The following is a 15324-nucleotide window of genomic DNA, read 5'->3' as shown; positions in this document are numbered from 1 at the left end:
GGAAGTCCCTTTGCGGGTTATTTTTGTTTGTTTTGTTTTTAAGAAAAAAGAGGGAGCACTTATTTGAATTCTAGTTGGTCTACCAATGGAGAGAAAATGACTAGTGTAATCACAAAACAATTTTGTAATTACAGTATCTTTGCCTCATTCTGGATTGTTTCAGCACTAATGGGAAATATAGGCAAATTAGTTTGCATGAACTATAGCTTCTAAGGAGACCTGTGCAAAAACAGGAACTGTTACAATATCTATGTGGAAGGGCAGCCTCACAGTGACACAATGGAGTCTCCGTCCTAATTGAGCAGAACAGTGGCTATGTCACACACATATGTCTTAAACCAAATCAGTTTCTTTGGAAAAGTCAACTTACACTTCTAGTACAGACAAAACCAACACGAATTTTTCTTCCATCAACTTGATCCTTTTTTGACACAACATAAATAGGACCAGGATGCAGTTAGAAGAAGAAAGAATTTGAATAGATCCTACTTTCAAAGGAAATGAAACGTTATGCCCATTTTGGCACTAGGAAAAAGGTGTGAGGTGAAATCCATTTCTCATTTGTTTTCCTGATCGTGCTCAAGAGTCTTGCTTCCCAAAGGAAAATATATATTTTATAACCACCACCAAATGATCCTTTCCAGAAATGACCGCAGGTAACATCTGGCTGATATATAAAATACATAGTAAAAATAATCATTTTTAATTAACTAAACCCTGCTCAGGAGAGAGAGAGGAATGTCCATCTGGTCAGTTCTTATTTAATGGGGCAAATGAGGATTAGAATGTTTAATCCAATATATATGAAATACTTAGTGACCTTACGATGAACTAAAACTTTTTTTAGGAAGAGGAACGGGGTGAAGAGGAGGAATCAGAATATGTAGAAAGGACAGACCTAAAATTTGATTTTTTATTTTAGGAAGTACATCTCATACTGTAAAACATAGGTAGAATATAAGAAACCTAGGTTTTTTGGCGTTAATTTCTATGGTTCCGTGATAGAAAATGTGTTTCAATTAAACTGAACAGTCAAATGAGGTTATGTTTTACTCTAGCTTGACAAGGATGATGAGTTTTTAAAGAGTCTTAAATAAAGGTAAAAGGGACTGAGGTTATTTAGCCTGAGGAGAAGATTGAAGGGTACTTGATGTCTAACATTCCCCGGGAAAATAAACTTCCCTATGGGATCTTAGTAAGCAAGAGTCCTGTATCCCCTCAATGAAGAAGAAATGAGTTTATGCTACATGTGAAGTTAAGCTAGTTCTAGGGAAGAACTCCTTTAATGCTCTGAAATGTGTAATTGAGAAGGTACATCTTGCTATTCCATCCTCAGAAGTAAGTTCTTCTTTGATTGGGGTGGTTTAGTTGTGCTGCCAAAGAAAGTGGTTCTCAAACTTCAGCATAGAAAAGAAATACCAGGAGAGTTTATAACACAGAATTCTGGGCACCACCCCCAGAGCTTCCAATTCAGTAAAATTTTCATTTCCAAGAAATTCCCAGGTGATGTCGATGCTCTGATTCAGGAACCCCACTTTGAGAACCACTGTATGCAGCTCCTAGATTCCAAAGTAACTGTATCCGTTCAGTGGTAAAGTCCACCAGCAGCAGCCCTTCTTTATCATGAAACTCCAGGATAAATGTGTATATTTGATCGCTTTTCATAGCCAAGAACAAGAGAGGGAACAATGGAGGTAACATTATTCCTTAATCCTTTCACAGTAGACAGTGAACTTGATCACACTTCGGGCTTAAAAGCAAGCTTTGGAGATTAGCATTAAACTTTTTAGATGAGTTTAGAATCATCACCCATGAAATCTTCCAAAGGATTTCAGCAAGTCTGGATAGTAAGATTCAGCGGTATTTGATTTTACCTCTTAGGAATGCTTTAACTTTTGATGCTTCTCGTATAACTGCACTTAAAACCAAGACCTATTTTAACAGAGCCCATTCTTTAACTTATATTTAAAACAGATATAATGTTCTAGGAGAGGGACATACCACAGATACTTGGTATCTTAGTGTGAAGTTACTGTGTATACGTGATCTCTAGACTGGGAGCTAATGAAAACATTGGGTCCTTGGTCTTTTCAAGGTTAGTGGGTGTTTTAAATTTTTTTGTTTTGGGGTTTTTCTTGTTTGTTTGTTTTGTTTTTCAAATGTGTGTTCTGCCAGTACTATACATAGTCGGGCATTGTTCTTAGTTGTAAATAACAGAGCTCCCTGCTACCTAGATTGAGCAGAAAGTAAGGCTTTTTTTTTTTTAATTGTATTTATTTGGCTGCGTTGGGTCTTTGTTGCTGCGCACGGGCTTTTCTCTAGTTGCGGCGAGCAGGGGCTACTCTTCGTTGTAGTGCGTGGGTTTCTCATTGCGGTGGCTTCTCTTGCTGCAGAGCATGGGCTCTAAGCACGTGGGCTTCAGTAGTTGTGGCTTGCGGGCTCTAGAGTGCAGGCTCAGTAGTTGTGGCACACGGGCTTAGTTGCTCCGCGGCATGTGGGATCTTCCCGGACCAGGGCTCGAACCCATGTTCCCTGCATTGGCAGGTGGATTCTTAACCACTGTGCCACCATGGAAGCCCAGAAAGTAAGTATTTTTAAAGCATACTGAGTACCTTACAGAATATCTAGGAAGGCCAGATAGGCACAGAGACAGCCAGCTTGGAATAACACCCAAGATATTCTTTAGAACCACTCCAGTGGAAGCTCATTCCTACCACCTCTGGACACTTGAACCCAGAACCTCTGCCTTTGCCACCCCTGAAAGCTGAGACCCTCATTTATCCCAGTGGCCAAAGATGCTCTCTTGGTTGTCAAACTCTGGTGTGGTTGTGTCTGATGGTTGGAGCCTCAGTCACATGCCTGTTCTAGCTGTAAAGGAAACTGGGAAAGCAACTTTGGCCTTTCTGTGGAGAAGTGGCACATAGTATTCCAAAGATGCCGGATGGTCACTAGTCATGATAGTTGTCAACTACAGTATAACAAGTTGGTACTGGAGAGGTGGTTTGTGGTAGGGAAGGACTCATTCTCCTCAACTGTATTTTCACTTCCAGTCAGTCCCTAAAGCTAAACTCTGCAAAGTTGCCCCTTATCTGTTGGTCCCATACAACAGGTCTAAAGATGTCCTATGATGTCCTTTCTCACCAGCAATATATGACAGTGCCCCTCCCCGCAAATACTTAAACTTGTATTTCTTTAGACAGCTGTCTGTTGACTTCCTGACATGAGTAATGGTAAAATCAGTTTTTTCCACTTTCTCCCAAAGTCACCTGATGCTTGATGATTACATAATTTTTCATATCCTATTCTTTAGACTTTGAGATGTATTTACAGGTCTGTTTCATGATTTATCAGCTTCAATAATCTTTCAGTCCTCTGCTCTACCAGACAAGAAAATCATCATGTTGACATTACCACCCACCATCTGTCCTCTTCCCCTCCAGACCTCTGCTGTATTATTTCTACATCATTAGCGTTTATAACATTTAAATTCTGTTCTGTGACCATAATCGCCAAAATTGTTTTAGTTTTAGTCCTACAGTTAAATGAGGTCAGTACTTAGGGCCAGTATTCCATTTATCTGGGCTCTTCAAAGTTTGGCTTGTAGTAGTTTCTTCAGGAAGGGTTTGGGGTATATTCCCTGAGTTTTGCGAGTTCAAAAATGTTCATTTTCATTACTCTTGGATGACTCTTTGTGCACAGTTCTTAAGTCACGTGCTTTACATCCCCGAGGACTTTGTACCACTGCTCCAATGTCTTCTGGCGTTAAACGTTGCTGTGGAAAGTAACATTCCGACTCAAACTTTTTGCCTCAGTGCACAACAGTTTTGTTTTGTTTTTTTTCCTTTCAATTCCAGTAACTTTACTAAAATGTGATTCAGTGTTGAATGTTTTGTGTCAGTTTTTCCTAGGGTTCAGCATGCCCTCTCAGTCTGTAGATTTGTGACATTTCTGGAAAGTTACTCTGAAGTATATCTTTAACTTTTTTCCTGTTTTGTTGTGTTTTTACCTATTCTTCAGGATACCAGTTATTGCATATGTTAAGACCTTTTTAATAGTCCTGTCTCACTATTATTTTTTTCTAATTCTTTTGGATTCCTTTTTTTCTACTTCTTTGAATTTTCTACTTCTTCTTTTTCCATTTCTGACATTCTTGTTTCTTTCCATGTTTTTAGCAGAATCTGGTTGCTGCCAGTGACATATTTGTTTCCTGGGCTCTGCCAAATCACATTTCACTTCCTGTCATCTTGCCACATCTTCCCTGAGCTCTTGTATATTTGATATGATCTCTTGCTTTATAGATATGGTAGCTTTATTTTGGTCTTTTTCTTTGTTTTTAAGTTTATGGCAATATGTTGGGCCCAAATTTTTATCTGCTGTATGGAAACATTTTTTCCTGGTACATATCTGTCTTCCTTTTTTTTTTTTTTTTTTTTTTTTTTTGCGGTACGCGGGCCTCTCACTGTTGTGGCCTCTCCCGTTGCCGAGCACAGGCTCCGGACGCGCAGGCTCAGCGGCCATGGCTCACAGGCCCAGCCACTCCGCAGCACGTGGGATCTTCCCGGACCGGGGCACGAACCTGTGTCCCCTGCATCGGCAGGCGTACTCTCAACCACTGCGCCACGAGGGAAGCCCCTGTCTTCCATTTTATCTGGTTTTGTTCTCTTATTTTCTTGTAGTAACTATGCAGAGATGCTCAGTTTTGAATGAGATGAGGTTTTTTTCTGGACCAGCTACTGGCAAGAGATTTGTGTGGGAGAGATGTCATGTCCAGGTTCTTCACAGACACATAAGTTCTTCATGACACAAGATGGTGTTTCTGAGTGAATTCTTTTGGCCTGAACTCTCCCTAGCCACCAGAGATCAATGACTTTCGGGCTACTCACATTACATTCTTGTTCTCTGGCGCTGCCTCAACAACGGACTGCTTCCTGCAAATATGGGGATGCTGTATGATTTTTCTTTTAGCCCTATCTCCTCTGCTTTCTTTTTTTTTTTTTTGTGGTACGCGGGCCTCTCACTGTTGTGGCCTCTCCCGTTGCAGAGCGGACGCGCAGGCTCAGTGTCCATGGCTCACGGGCCCAGCCGCTCCGCAGCATGTGGGATCTTCCCGGATCGGGGCACGAACCCGCGTCCCCTGCATCGGCAGGCGGACTCTCAACCTCTGCACCACCAGGGAAGCCCTCCTCTGCTTTCTTTATGCCAAACTGGGTCCAGGAAAACTCCCGCTGACAGTTTGTGCACCTACCCCTGTTGATCCATAGAAGTTATGGATGGATACGCCACCTTCTTTGATCTGCTGCCTTTGTCTGAGGCCAAGGATTTGAAATTTATATATGACTATTACATTTGGAGAGGAAGAGTTGTTAATTGTGTTTGGGATGAATACAAATTCTGGTTCACTTTGAAATCTGAACTCTAAAACTGAAAGTGCTAAGAAATGGGAGTTGAAGTTGTAGCACCGGAGACATCTAGTATTATTCACTATCTCACCCTTAGACAAAACATCTTCCCCATGAGAAGATGGAGGGGAATAATAAATCTGAACTTGGAAAATGCCTGGCATGTAGAAGCCATTCAAAGGGTTCTAGTTCTCTGTTACCATGATGACACTACAAAAAAAGGTGGGAGATCACATGTGTGAAAATATACTGTTTTGGTAAATACAAATCTGATGTTTTTGAGTGTAAACATGCCCCTTCTGCTCCAGTTCCTCCTACTGGGATCCTTGAAAACCATCACTAAGCAACATCAGAAGATTCAAAATCAGAAGCCATGTCTCACTCTTATGACCTACTGTAATGGCTGGTTTCTATCATTCTTATAATAAAAGTATTGCCTTGTGTGTTTTTTTATTTTTCCTTTTATGGCAGGCAGGTTTTGCGGGGAGGGAGAAGTAAGGGGTGGGGAGGGGTCTAGGCTAAGTACAGTTGGTCCTCTGTGTCCAGGGGTTCTGCCTCCCTGGATTCAACCAACTGTGGGTCAAAAATGTTAGGAAAAAAAGTACCAGAAAGTTCCAAAAAGCAAAACTTGAATTTGCCATGCACTGGCAACTACAGGCATACCTTGTTTTATTACACTTCACTTTATTGTGCTTCAAAGATACTGTGCTTTTTACAAATTGAAGGTTTGTGGCAACCCTGTATCAAGAGAGTCTATCGGCACCATTTTTCCAACAACCTTTGCTCACTTTGGGTCTCTGTGTCACATTTTGGTAATCCTTGCAATATTTCAAACCCTCCACCAGAGAAAGATTAAGATTCGCTGAAGGCTCAGATGATGGTTAGCATTGTTTGGCAATAAAATATTTTTAAATTAAGGCATGTACGTTGTATTTTTATTTATTTATTTATTTATAAACATCTTTATTGGAGTACAATTGCTTTACAGTGGTGTGTTAGTTTCTGCTTTATAACAAAGTGAATCAGCTATACATATACATATATCCCCATATTAGGCTTAATGCTATTTCTGCACACTTAATAAACGGTGTGGTGTAAATATAACTTACATGCAATGGGTAACCAAAAATGTTTGTGATCCACTTTACTGCAGTGTTTGCTTTATTGTGGTGGTCTGGAACTGAACCCACGGTACCTGAGGTATATCTGTATTTACATAGCATTTACATTGTATTCAGTATTATAAGTAGTCTAGGGCTGATTTAAAGTATACGGGAGGGTGTGTGTAGGTTATATGCAAACACGACACCATTTTACATAAGGGGCTTGAATATCCTCGGATTTTGGTATTCTGCGGGGGTCTGGGAACCAATCCTCTGTAGATCCGGAGGGACAAAGCAGAACTGGCAGGTCTCTTACCTGGAGTTTTGCAAATCTGGGACTTGAGAGTGGAGAGAAACCTGAGCGAAGAGGCTCTAAATGTGTGTCACCAAACACACAAGCCTAGGGTGGGTATAGGGAGCCAGATTTTAAAGTAGGAGGTCACGGAATAAGAAATTGGGGGTGTGCGGCAAACAAGTCAAGCAGGGATGGTCTAGGACAGAAGTGTGGTTAGCCTGTGGATTCTCCCTTCCCCATGGTGACCCATGGCCTGGAACTTGTAAAGTGGCAGGGACAGAGCAGACTGTCTTGAATTCAGTTTATTTGTCCGCATTGCCTTTCTGCCCTCCCTGAGTGGGAACCCTCAGGGGTAACACGGTTGCAGCCAGCTTTAAACCCCGTACAATACCCAACAAAATACCTTACAGAGAATAGGTGCTCCAGATTTATTTGTTAAATTAATTTAAAAGATAGTTATCACTTTGGATAAATACAGGGAAGGTATGATTATAAAATAAGGCTGATCCACAAGATAAGTTAAAAAAAGTCAGTACCATTAGGTAGACAAAAGTACAGCTTGGCTAGTGATTGGAATTCCAAAGTAAATGCATGATACATACTTTTAGGGGAGTTTTTCATAGAAGGTCCACAGCTTGAGTTTAATGCATTTTCATTTTTTGTAACAGTGATCCATTTTACCAATGGTTTCTGTAATTTCAGACTTAAAACTGTCTGGATGAGTTGCAAATGTATGAAAAATGGTTTGGGAAAGCAATTTTTATTCAAAGTTGTTTGTTTTGATGGGTTACAAAAGCACGTATCTTTTTAAAGCAATGTTTATTTCATGTTTTGAGTGGCAGCAAAAATAATTGCATGTTTGAAATCTTTGAAATATGTTTTAATGCTTTTAAAATGACTTAAGAGCAAACGTGCCAGGTTTACCCACTGCTTTAACCATTCCATGGTTGAAAGTTAGCTTCACTTTCCATGTTTTATGGAACTATTTAATATGCTCTTCGATTATGTCTTTTAAACTGCAGTCAGTGTTTGTACCTGGTGGACTGATTAGAACATTTGATACACCTACAGCAAGATTTTGTGAGGAAGAGATGGTACAGTTTTGTAGATGCTTGATTCTACTCTAAAAAAAATGGATATGTGTATTTTTAATATAATATAAAAGAATTATGCAAACATGGTCTTATAATAGGATTTTATTGGTAGATTCAGTATGTATATGCCTGGTATATATGCTGAGAATTCATTTTCAAAAAAGACTAACTGCCTTTCTAATTTAAAACCTTTTCATTTTAATGAGACAGGCATTTAGAAGGATTCGGATAAATCTATAAAATTCAGACCCAAGATCGCTCTCCAGCATTTCCCGAGTGCCTAATAAATGTATATTTTAAGTTACTGGGAATTCATGGAATTGTAGAATTCTTTGAACACGTATTCGCTGGTACGGACTAGTAATTGACAGTTGATTATACACTTAGTATGTTGTAGGCACTATTCTAAAGTGCTTTACATGTATTAACTCCTTGATCCTCACAATATGCCTATGAGATAGGTGTGATTATATTCATCATTGTATAGATGAGTTAGCTGATGGAGGCATAGAGAAATGAAGTGATTTGTTTTAAGGGCGCACACAGAGCTGGAATGGGAGGCCAGTTACTCTTGGCTCCAGCATCCGTACTTTTTTTTTTTCACGTCTTTATTGGAGTATAATTGCTTTACAATGGTGTGTTAGTTTCTGCTTTGTACTTTTAACTACAGTGACAGAGTATGTGCCAGGCACTTTGGTAAAATGCTAACTTTGTGCCATACTTCCAAGGAAAGGAAACTCACTAGAATTATAGAATTTCAGGGGATAAAAACAGACCCCCAAAGGTGATTTAATCTAACCATCCAGCCAATGATAGTGCTCTCAAGCAGTCTGCAAGCTGCCATGGGGTCGGGGAGGAATAGCAAGGCAGTAGAGTCTCTATAATGAGCTGTTCAGGGACAGAAACAGTGCCCTCCTTATAGGTTAAACATGTTATATCAGGCTTTTATTATATTTACTGCTGGGTCTTAGATCTGGGATGTGGCCCATGTTGTTTCTGAATCCTTATATAATGAGCTGTGTTACTGCAGGTTTCTACCATTATAGCTGTAAATTCAAAACCCACAAACACACAAAGGCATCCATCCAAGTATAAAATTACTAGGGAAATGGGAAGGACAAAAAATGAATTGTTAGGTTTGGGGGATAATTACTGGTGGCACTGGTGTGGCTCGATCTTGATAGTAAATGAGAGTAGTTTGGAAAGATTTCAGGGGCATCGTGAAAGTCAAGTACAGATTTGTGAGGGTCAAATGATGTAGACAGATTTCAGATGCTGTGATGACATGCCTAAATTATTCCATAGAAAAAGGATGCCTGTGTGTTTCGTGCTTCCAAATTTGTCGACAGAATGAACGTAGGGGATAAAAATCTGAGAGCTATATTGGAGCTGCTGTTGTAGATACTGTTTCCCTAAGTTTTTGAAAGCAGAAGTAGTACCTTATTTGTATTTGTATCCTTTGTCCCTTGCCTGTTACGGTCTTACTATCACTTGTTGAATTTATATGTACAAAATGTTATGTAAGCAGAGGGGAGACTATGTCAGGAAGTTACATAAAGCTTCATACAATAAGTAATGTTTGAGTATGACTAGGGATTTTATAGGTAGAGAATGTTTTTGTGGTGTGTGTGTGTGTAGGTGGGGTGGAAGATACTCTTAATCCCCATTCCTGTTTTCTTTTGTATAAAAGTAAGCTGCTAGCCTACCACTTGTGGTTTCTCGTCTGAGTCATCCCTCTTCAGCAAACGTGGAGTGATTTACCTGATTGTTGGTTATTGGATAAGGAACTGGGGATTTGCCTGTGGCTCCAGTCATTCCTCCTCTCCTCTTGGGAGGGAGCCCTTTCTCCATTCTCAGCATATAATAATGGAGCAGGGGGCTGTATATGGGAAGAGCTGCTGTTGTCTAGCACCGTGTGTCTCTGGCTGGTGGGTCTGTAAAGTTCTGGGGGTGGAATATGGGAAAGCCCACTGTCGCCATCTAGTGAATTACACTCTTCAAAATCAGCTGCATTGGTAATAAAGGTGGTAACTTGGTTCTCTCTGTTTGCTTTTTTGTTTTGTCTCTCAGTTTATTCAGAACTTGGATAAGGTTATAATTTATTGAGCTCCCTCAAATCCCAATACAGCCACCAGAGACAGGCATTCTTGGAAGAGAATAATACATGTGAAAGCATATAGAACTGAAAATGCATAATGTCAGAATTCTGTCTGGCTGCAGGAATGAGCACAACAGAGGATAATCGAGGAAGGGTTAAGGTTGAATGAAGAAAGGACTCTCATGGCACGCTAAAGAGTTAGCCGTTATCCTTTGCATTTTATGGTTCTCAAAGTATGGTCTGGAGACCGCTAAGGTCTCTAAGAACATTTAAGGGGGGGCCCAAAACTACATTCATAATAACACTAAGACATTGTTTACTTTTTTCACTCTCATTTTCTCATGAGTGTACAGGGGAATTTTCCAGAGGCTACAGGATGTGCAATATTGCAACAAATTGAATAGTTATGAGACTAAAGTAGATATGAGTCTCAAAGTAGATATGAGACTTCAGCTTCTACTGTAATAGAACATCTTCTTTTAAGCCAGTAATTAAAGAGATTTGCAAAAATGTAAAGCAATGCCACGTATCTCACTAGCGTTTTTTAAAAAATACTTTCATTAAAATGTTATGTTAACATGTGATGGATTTATCATTTTTAATGAATTAAATAAAAAATTAAAATTTTTGTTTATATTAACTTACAATAATATATCAATTTATAATACAGCAAATATTAATAAACATAATTCACACAAACAAAAGCTGTATGGGGCCCTCAATAATTTTTAAGACCAAGTTTGAGAAGGTGTCCTGTGCATGAAAGGGAACCTTTGGAGGTTTTAAAGTAGGGGATCAACATGATCTGGTTCATATCAGATATTTAATTCTCCAAAAGTTACAAAGAATGGCCATGCCCAGTGTTGGTAAAGATGTAGGAAATGAGTGTTCCACTGGTAGGAATATGAATTAGTATGGCCTTTAAATAGGGTGTTTGGGCAATATATACCGAAAGACTGTAAATAAGTGTACTTTTTGGCTTAGGAACCCCACTTTCAGCAATTTATCCTTAAGGAAATAACTGAACAAATATTAAAGTTATAAATACTATGTTTTAATATTTGTTGTAGTATTGTTTACAATACTTTGAAAAAAATAGAAAATGACATAAATGCTCATGTTTTAGGTTCTACAAGTTTGGGAAATCACTCCATGTCCGGGGCCACACTGAGCCTTGATTATTTTAATTATAATGAAATCGAGAGTTCAGCATTTCAAGAGGTAGAGGCTGATGAAAGGATCTCATGTACCCTTTGTTATCCATCAGAGTCAGCACCCAAATAATATCCCACACTTACTTGCACTGTGTTCAGCCGTCTCCCTCAAGGTGAGAGATTTAAAAGTCCAAAGGCTCCAGACACCCAGAGCGGACGTTGTTCCCCCAGAGGCTGAGAGAGCATAGCAGTGAATGAGAATCGTCCATGGCCACACAGCTGTACATTTGCAGATTTGACTGGGCTACCTTTTCTGTGATTAAATAAAATTCTACAATAAAATTCTTTTACATCTTCCTGTTGACATATTAAGGATATAAAAATGTGAGTTTCTCATAAAACTTCGTATATATATGTTTAAAAAAGAAACATAGTTCATAAAGTACACAGGTTCTAATCAAAGGATTCACAGCAGTGGCTCATTTTCCAACAGTGCAAACCTACAGATTTCTTAGTGTAAGAGCATAGTGATCCTTGACAATATTAGATTTGTTCCCAAAAGAAGAAAAGAAAGCTCGCATGTTTGGCACCAGAATTTTCAAGCCCATTTAGTATTTCCCCAAGAATCTCCAACAATAATCCAACAATGAGGAATTCATAAAATTACGGTACATGAATATAATGGGCTGCTAGTAACCTCAAGAATGAAGAAAGATGTAATTTTTATCTTTGTGCCTCTATAAGTTTTTTTCCCTTTGGTTTCTTTCAGGATTTTTTATCTTTGATTTCCCGTAGTTTGGAAATGATATGCCTAGATGTAGTCTTTCTGGCATTTATCCAGTTTGGTGTTTTCAGAGCTTCCTGGATCTATGGTTTGGTGCCTGATAATAATTTGAGGAAATTCTCAGTCATTGTTTAAAATATTTCTTCTGTTTCTTTCTTCTCTGGCATTTCCATTATGAATATGGTACACCTTTATAGTTGTCCCACAGTCCTTGGATATTTTATTCTGTTTTATTCAGACTTTGTTTTCTTTGCTTTTTGGTTTTCAAGGGTAGTATTGATATGTCGTTTAACTCACAGGTTCCTTATTCATTCACGTCCAGTCTATTAATAAGTCCATCAAAGACATTATTTCTGTTACAGTGTTTTTTTGTATCTAGCACTTCATTTTGGTTCCTTCTTAGGATTTCCGTCTCTCTGCTTACATCGCCTATCTGTTGTTGCATGCTGTCTACTTTATCTGCAGTGCGCTGCATATTAATCACAGCTGTTTTAAATTCCCCATCTGATCATTCCAACATCCCTGCCATGTCTGGTTCTGATGTTTGATCTGTCTCTTCAAATTGTGTTTTTTGCATTTTGGTGTGCCTTGTCATTTTTTCTTGATAGCTGGACGTGCTGTACCAGGTAAAGGGAACTGTTGTAAACAGACCTTTAGTTGTGTGGTGCAGTGTGGGTAGGGGAAGTGTTCTGTAGTCCTGTGGATGGGTCTCAGTCTTTTAGTGAGCCTGTGCCTCTGGACTGTGAACTTCACAAGTGTTTCTCAGGTTTTATTCCCCTCCACCCCACCTTAGGTGGCATAGGGTGGCTAGGGTGGGCTGGAGTTGGATATTTCCCTTCCCCAGGTCAGTTAGGCTCTGATGATACCTGAGTAAGTTAGGCTTTCGTTAACCAGTTTCCCTTGAAGGCAGGTCTTGTTAAAAACAAGGTGTTCTAGGGCTTCCCAGGTGGCACAGTGGTTGAGAGTCCGCCTGCTGACGCAGGGAACACGGGTTCGTGCCCCGGTCCGGGAAGATCCCACATGCCGCGGAGCGGCTGGGCCCATGAGCCATGGCCGCTGAGCCTGCGCGTCTGGAGCCTGTGCTCCGCAACGGGAGAGGCCACAACAGTGAGAGGCCCGCGTACCGCAAAAAAAGGAAAAAAAAGAATGAATGCATTAAAATTTATGATTCAAATTTCCATTAATAGACTGTAAAACAAATGAAGAAATCCATATAAGTCTATAGTCTGTTTAACTGTTTTGTACCAGTGTTAAGTCTCTTTAACTGTTTTGTTGCAGTGTTAATTTCTTGGTTTTGGTAATGTACTACAGTTAAAGTAAGATGTTATCAATGCAGGAAACTTGATGAAGGGTTCACAGGAACTCTGTACTATATTTTACAACTTCTTGAGTATCTATAACTATTTAAAAATAAAGTTCTTTTAAGTAAATGAAACTAGAAAAAACATTTGCAACACAAGAAGGAGAAAAGAATCAAAGCTTTGATATATAAAAAGCTTACCAAGCAATAAACAATACATCCTAGCAGAAAAGTAGGCAAAAGGCATAAATAGATATTTTGCAAATCATGGGTGGCTAAATTTATGAAAAGTTGTTCAAACTCACTCAGCCAAGAAACAGCAAACAGAAGACATATCGCTTTCTATTTATCACCCTGTTAATGATTAACAATGAACATAATAATACCAAACACTGCCAAGCATGTAGGTAATTGGGCACTCCATCTACTGCTAGTAGAAGGGTGAGTTGGCACAATTTCATAGGAAGCCAATTGGATAACACACAAAGTCGCAAAGAGTTGCAATTTCATATACAGGAGTTTATTTTTAGGAAAATAGGATATACACAGATATATCTATAAAAATGTTCATCAAGCACTATTTATAATAAAAATCTTAAGGAACAATAATAGGAAAATGATTAGATAACTATAGCAGAATATCATCATTGTAGGAGAATATTAAATGGCATGGGGAAATGATGCCAAGTATAAAAAATCCAATTAAAAAACAATATGAAAGGATATGTACAGTATGATGCCAATTATACTTCCAAAGTTTATACGTAATGAAAAAAACATGGAAATAACAAAATAGCCATAATTGGATATCCTGGGGCAGTGGGATCCTGTATGATTTATTTTCTTCTTTGTGATTGTATTAGGTTTTCATCTTTTAATGTTGGTCATGTATTACTTTTATAAGCAAAGCAATAAATAAAACAGATCATAATAAAATCTGTTAACCAGATTTATTAAACTCCCATTATTCTAGGTCATACAGGAACAATACTCTTTTATACCTTTAAAGCTTATAATCTAAAGGATAAGCTAATATAAGATGGCAGGAACACCTAAACACATATATAATCTAGTAGAGTTATTATAGGAGAGCTAAGAGGAAGTTTGTGTAAAGAAAAGAATGTGAACTTGGCAGTCAGTCAGATCTGGCCTTAAATCCTACCTTTAAAGGTTAAAAAAAAATATTTATTTGGCTGCGTCAGGTGTTAGTTGCAGTATGCGGGATCTTTTAGTTGCAGCATACGGGATCTTTTTCATTGCGGCATGTGGGATCTAGTTCCCTGACCAGGGATCGAACCTGGGCCCCTGGCATTGGGAGCATGGAGTCTTAACCACTGGACCACCATGGAAGTCCCCTACCTTTAAAGATTAAAAAGAAGTTCAGTTTTCTCATCTAAGAATGGGGATAATAATACTTATATCATCTGACCTATGATGAGAATTAAATGAAATAAGGTACAGAAGTGCCTGGTATACAGAATATGGTCAATAATTGTTAGTTTCCTTTCCTAAAGAGAGTTTTGGCAATAAAAGAAACATATCTTGAAAAGTTTGGAAAGAGAAAAATAAAAATGCAGTGAAGAGGTGAGAGGTCATAAGTTATCCAGACTGGAGTCAGATAGGGTGGGATGGATGTCGTGGGAGGGAGAAAGAAGGAAACTAACAAAAACTGCAATGAAATGGCAGAGAGCTGCCCCCTGAGCTCACTAGAGCTTCTCTGGTTAGGAGGGGAGGGAGGGGGATTACAGTAGAAAAGGAAAAGGGAAACTTGCTGAAATATTTATTTCTGTTCCACTGGAATTAAGCTTCTTGAGAGCAGGTACCTATCTGTCTGGTTCACTCTTTCTTTTTTCTTCCAGTTTTATTGAGATATAATTGACATACAGCACTAAGTGTGAGGTGTGCAGCCTAATGATTTGACTTACCTACATCATGAAGTGATTACCACAGTAAATTTAGTGAACATCCGTAATCTCATATAGATACAAAATTAAAGAAATAGGGAAAAAAATTTTTTTCTTGTGATGGGAGCTCAGGATTTACTATCTTGACAACTTTCATATACAACATACAACAGTGTTAATTATATTTATTATG

Source organism: Lagenorhynchus albirostris, chromosome 11 (genome assembly GCF_949774975.1).
Source record: "Lagenorhynchus albirostris chromosome 11, mLagAlb1.1, whole genome shotgun sequence".
In the NCBI taxonomy this organism is placed as follows: Eukaryota; Metazoa; Chordata; class Mammalia; order Artiodactyla; family Delphinidae; genus Lagenorhynchus; species Lagenorhynchus albirostris.
The sequence above is the reverse complement of the archived record's forward strand: the minus strand, read 5'-3'. Positions refer to the sequence as shown.